Raw genomic sequence first — 5,878 nt, 5'->3', positions numbered from 1 at the left:
TTTCTTTTTTCTTTTGCCCTACCCAGGTACGTGGGGAGTTTCTTGCCTTTTGGGAGGTCTGAGGTCTTCTGCCAGTGTTCAGGAGGTGTTCTGTAGGAGCTGTTCCACATGTAGATGTATTTCTGATGTATTTGTGGGGAGGAAGGTGATCTCCACATCTTACTCTTCCGCCATCTTGAAGCTCTGCCGTGCAATTTTTATTTGCAAAAGTTGTTGTTGATTTTATTGTATCACAAATTCTAAAAATGTAAATATGATGGAATAGATTAGGATAAAACATGTCTGGAGCAAGCTTATGCAATTTTTAAAAAGCAAAACAAAAAATTAACACTCTTGATCTAACTAAAGTTGTTATCACCAACAAAAGTGAGAATGAATGGTCAACTGGAATTGACAAATGATAAATACCCATCCAGCTCTGTTATTCTTAGTGCCGAAACTATTCCAAGCCCTAAGTGAGACATTTAATTAGGATTTGGTGAGGTGCATTTCATTCATGCTTGTTCATTCTTCATTCAGAAAACCTTTACTGAGTGCCTTTTATGTGAAGGCACAGTTCTAGCTAACATTAATTGAGCGCTTCTTTTGTTTAGAACTATCTTGTAAGGAAATGTGGAAGGAAGACCTTCTGGAAGAGAGACACAGTGCTGTCTACAACACATCCATGCAAAACATCCTACTAACAAGGGGAAGATGAGAAATAGTGGAAGGAGGCAGAGTCAAGGACTGTTCAGAAATCTCTAGATTTAATCCCCAAAGTCTTCCTGGAGGAGGGGGAAATCTGTACAGTGATGCCCTGCAGGTGGTAATGGGCAGGAAAGAGGGAGGGATTTCCAAGATAAGGGTATTGCAGGCCTTGGTGGCCTAGCAGCTATGTGGCTGCTAGTTTTCCTTCTTTCCTGCACTGCAGGAATTTTTTCTTAGAAATGTGGCTTCAGAAACATATTGTTCAATTTTGCACATCTCCCCACCTTTCCCTGAATCTCTTATGCTTTTATGAAGAAACTTAAAAGAGCCTGCTAAAGAGAAGTTCTCTGCCTTCAGCATTGTCAAATTCTAACACTCACTATACATCAACCACTCAAGACTTCCCCTCCCTCCCTCCCTCCCTCCCTCCCTTCCTCCCTTCCTCCCTTCCTTCTTTCCTTCCTTCCTTCCTCTTCCAAACTCTCTTCTGCATCTCAGGGTAGAAGCAGCTAAATTAGACCTTTTAGAATTCTACTTCCAGCAGGGTTCCGGGTTAGATTCTGCCAAAAAGAAGCACTGCACAAGATTTGGAAGATAGGAGAAGGGAAAAGCCATTTATCTCTGGTGGCAGCTGCAGGCATACCTTTCAGCAGTCAGCAGACATGAGATTTACAGCAGTTTCCAGGGGAGCTCCTGCAAATCACCTGCTTTGGTACTGCAGTCAGGGGGGATTATCAGCAGGAACTTCCCTATATTTCCCATCTACCCAAACTTCCTGAAGTCCAGCTGTGGTTTTTCTTTCACCTTGGTACCCTAGCTCTTTAAGTGGTTGTGTAAATCCCTACTTATTAGTATTATATTGTAACTTGAAATAAAATTTTTTGAAGTCATCATATTAGGCTTAGTTTTGTGATAAATCTCAGTGGCTTAACATAATAAATTTATTTTTTGATTATGTCTTAGTCTAATGGAGGTGGTGGTCGTAGGAAAGGTAGTCGGGGGTGAGGGACTCTGTTTCAAAGAGCCATCTGGGGACTCAGGCTGATGGAGGCTCTCATATATATCTTCAGCCTGGCTTCAGGAAGCCTTGGGCATTGGCATCCGGCCGAAAGACAAGGAAAGAAGGTTGAGAAAGGTGATTTCATGCATCAAGTCTACATTGGCACACACCACTTCCTCCCATATTCCACTGACCAGTCACAAGCACCAGTGCAACTGCAAGAGGGGATGGAAAATTTGGAGTAGCTGTGTGCTGTGGCTCCTTTCACTTGGCCCAAGCATTAGGTCTTGGTGTTTCTAGGAGTTCTGAAACCAGATCGCTCTCTCTTTTTTTTTTTTTCTCACTCTGCCCTTTTACTCTCACTTTGCCCTTTCTGCCTTTTTACTCTTATCTGTACTCATTACTTCAACTTCTACCTCTGCTCTTGGTTTCTCCTCTACCTGGAATGTCCTTTCCCTTTTTGTCCTTCTGGTGAATGCCCTCCAAGGCACCAATGGTATCTCCTTTTTGAAATTGTCTATGAGGATCCATTGGTACCTCCTCAGGCCTTTTTTGCACATAGCTATAAAACACAAACTTGTAGCTGTAAAACTCAAATCTGATCTCAGTACAGACAGTTATTTGTTAGACACAGTTATTTGCTAACTGCTTTCTTTTCCAGTCAGTGTAAGTTCTTTGTGGGTAAGGAAAACAAGTCATGTATTCTGAGTCCCCTGCCCTGACTTCTCAAAATGTAGTAGGTGCTCATTAAATATTGTTTAAATGAATTGATAGATTTGGCTGTCTAAGTATTGACAAATTGGAGTAACTGAACAATAGTCCTAGTCATTCTCCCAAATATAATACAAATATTATTAATATAAATTAAAATAAAACCTCTGTGGTCTGGTAATATGTTCACAGCCGGTATTTAAACATACATGCAGAATGAATTGATTAAAAATAATTAATACTTTAAATAAAGAATTTGTATACACATGCTAAAATAACTCCCCCATGAATTTTTTTCTACAACTTGCAAGATCCTTTGTGCAGTTGGCGTTCATTACAATAGGTCATTGACAAGGTACACATTCAATACAGCTCTTCCTGGCTCATAGATTTCCTGCCATATTCATCTGCTCTACGTGGATTCCATCCCCTTACATTCTGTTCTCTTCTCTCCTCCTCCAATCTTCCCTCCTGCCTTCTCCCCTCCCCTAATTGATCACCATCTCTACTGAGCTTGAAAAGTTGTGACAGCTAGAAGAGAGAAAGAAACACGATAAATCCATGGAGGGACAGACATTTTCCCACCATAAATTTCTATTCTTGAGCACTCCTGTCTACCCCAGGATGTGATTTTTAGCAGATTTTTTTTACAAGCACTGGGTTTATTTAGGCAACACATCACCAAGAAATATAATTGTGACATAAACAATGTCTATAATTTGTCTCAGAGCCATTATCTTTTCTTTGAATTAGTACTAGATCAATACCCTAGTAAATTGTCAGGAGCATTGTATTGATGTCTCTGTAAACAAGTAAACTAACATTTTATCTAGTTTTACTAGGTATTCTGCTTGGCAATGGGAGAGGGGGTGAACAAAGAGATAAAAGTAAGTTCTTTGTCCTCAAATAATTTCCAGTCTATCTATAAATTTGAGATGTTGTTAATTTATGCTTTTGGAAAAATTCATAGAACTTCCTTTACAAAATTCTAAAATTCTGCTTTAGGGTTCATTTCAGATCAAATACTTTCCTGTTCATCTTTTTTACTTCTCTGGCTTTTAACTGCATCTGATCATCAGAGCTTTTTTTATTCCTGTGCTTATATTTGCACATCCATTCACTCATTCTACAAATATTTAATGGGCACCTACTCTGTGTGGGCCATTATAGCTTTTAGGAACACAGCAGAGGACAAAGTCCCTGCCCTCAAAGAACTTGTGTTTCAATGAGAGAGAGAGACAATAAACAAACAAACATAATATGGTCAATAAGTGCCATCAAGAAAAAATAAAACACGTTAAAATGATAAAAAGGCCAGGAAGTGCTATTTTAGTGAGAATGGTCAGGGAGGTTATCTCTGAGGAGGTAACATTTGAGTAGAGACATGATTGAAGTAGGAATTAACTATGAAGAGAACTAGTAAACCGCATTCTAGGTAGAAAGAGCAGCAAGTGAAAAGGGCCTGGGGCAGGAATGAGCTTGACACATTTATAGAACAGATAGAAAGCCTGTGTGGCTAGAGCTAAGTTAATAGAACTAAGTTACACATGCATAACTTTTTAGTTCATCAAATCTTTTCACATCCATTATTCTATTTGTACCTCACAACAAGATAGTTATCATTTCCACTTTACAGATGAGGAGGCTGAAGTTCAAAGTTTAACCAATGACTTGTCCAAAGAGATGGAACTTGGCTTTAGACCCTAGGCTTAAAACTCCATGTCAAGTACTCTTCCCATACTACAAATAGTGCTATAGTGAATGTTTCTTTGGCTCTGGGTTGCCCTTAGGATACTGAAAAGTCTATAAAATCACTTCCAGGGAAAAGAGGGCACAGAAGGATCAGTAGCTACCCTGAGCTGTCATACTCGAATCATAAAGTGGGATTTGGGGAAGGTCTCTGCTTTTTATTTCAGAGTCTCCTTGGGCAGTGGAATCATCTCTAGTATGTTATCCTCAAAGGAAGAAAGTTCCAATGTAGGACAGATTACCAAAGTAGATTTAGTGGGCAGTTCTCCAATACTCATTTTGGTACTTTGTGTGCGTCTGGCCTGGAAAGGAAGCTCAGCAGACATCTTGATCAGGGTTCAGATAGACTTTGATGTTCACGTGATCCTCAGAGAACTTTAGAGCAGGATGAAATCATTGGATTTACATCCCTTCCTCACCTGTTTGCTATTTAAATTAAGACAAAATGTAGGTGATAAGATAACACATGTAGATGGAGGCAGACCTGGCGTATGATTGTATTTATTCCTTCATAAAGCATTTTTGAGCACTTACTGTCAAACACTGTGATGGGTGCTTGAGATAAACAAGGCATAGTCCCTCCATTCAGTGAGGTTGGGATCTAGAGGAAAACCAAACATATAAACACATAATTATCACACAATAAAGCTGTCTTGGAAGAAGTGTCTAGAGAACCCTTCAGAAGAATAACAAAAAAGAAACTTTGCCCCCATTCTGTACTGTCTTTGTTGAGAAAGAGAATCTTGCAGCCCTATTTCTGGTGGAGAAAGTACTCATTTGATAGAAAATTAGTGGCCTTTCTCAAGTGACTTACTAAGAGTTGATTAATTTCTGGGAGTTCTTTGGATAGCCATCTGTATGTCATAAAAATAGTGTTCTATCATTAGTAAAAGCAAATTCATGGAATAAGGACTTACTGTGGTAAAACCACAGAAATGAGCTACCAACGGATAGTTTAAAGTTTCCACTTTTAGTAACATTTAGGAAGAAAATAGATGTATATCTCTGCAGAGTGGTTGGGAAGCTGCGGGTTGGACAGATGAGTTTGAGATGTTTATGATTTTTATCGTTGTCTGTGGTAAACTGTTACATTGGAGGCAAAATACAGATTGTATTTCTTGAAGTCATACAGTTGAGGGTCTATTAAGCATAAGCAAACCTTCATACTTATTAAATAAAATTTCTCTCCAGTTTTGCATGATTCTCTCTGAGTCACTTTCCCTAGTCTGGGACTCACATACCAAATACCTCAGAGAGTGGACATTCCAGAGCTCTCTGTTTGCGGTCTAAATGCTGACACTTACCCTGGAAGCTCCTTGAAGCCTTGCCTTCCTGCTGTAAATCCTCTCAGCTCCTGCTTCATTCCCTTATATTTCACCTTCTCCTTACTCTTCCCACTTGACCCTCTGCGCGGTTATCTGCGTGATTCCCTGGACCCCACTGCACCAAGACATACTTCTTCTAGCACGGGCTCTGTGTCAGCCTGCCTTGGCACATGGCTGGACACTTTGATCCCAGCAGTGGCCCCCACCATGAGTTGCAGGCAGTCCAGACAGGCTCTGCTTGCCCCAGCAAGTCACATAACTTCCGGTCTTGCCGTAGCACCAAGTTCACTCCTGGAGAACCTACAGAACAAAGGGCGATGAGTAAGATACCTTTTATGGCCAGCCTCTCTGGAGACTCTGGAAATAGAATGGAGACTGCCTTTGTCATGGGTCTCACACAAACTGG

At 40.2% G+C, this 5,878-nt stretch overlaps 1 long non-coding RNA gene across 1 annotated transcript; it reads right to left on the bottom strand.

Moving 5' to 3' along the window:
* Positions 1–111: 111 nt before the first annotated feature.
* LOC102984188 (uncharacterized) lies at positions 112–5,651 on the bottom strand. Its single transcript, XR_449214.3, has 3 exons — positions 5,452–5,651; positions 4,682–4,748; positions 112–239 (listed from the first exon to the last, which is right to left on the bottom strand). It is a non-coding gene; the product is annotated as an uncharacterized lncRNA (long non-coding RNA).
* Positions 5,652–5,878: the final 227 nt, after the last annotated feature.

Source organism: Physeter macrocephalus, chromosome 6, assembly GCF_002837175.3.
Source record: "Physeter macrocephalus isolate SW-GA chromosome 6, ASM283717v5, whole genome shotgun sequence".
NCBI classification, from domain to species: Eukaryota; Metazoa; Chordata; class Mammalia; order Artiodactyla; family Physeteridae; genus Physeter; species Physeter macrocephalus.
The sequence above is the reverse complement of the archived record's forward strand: the minus strand, read 5'-3'. Positions and strand labels throughout refer to the sequence as shown.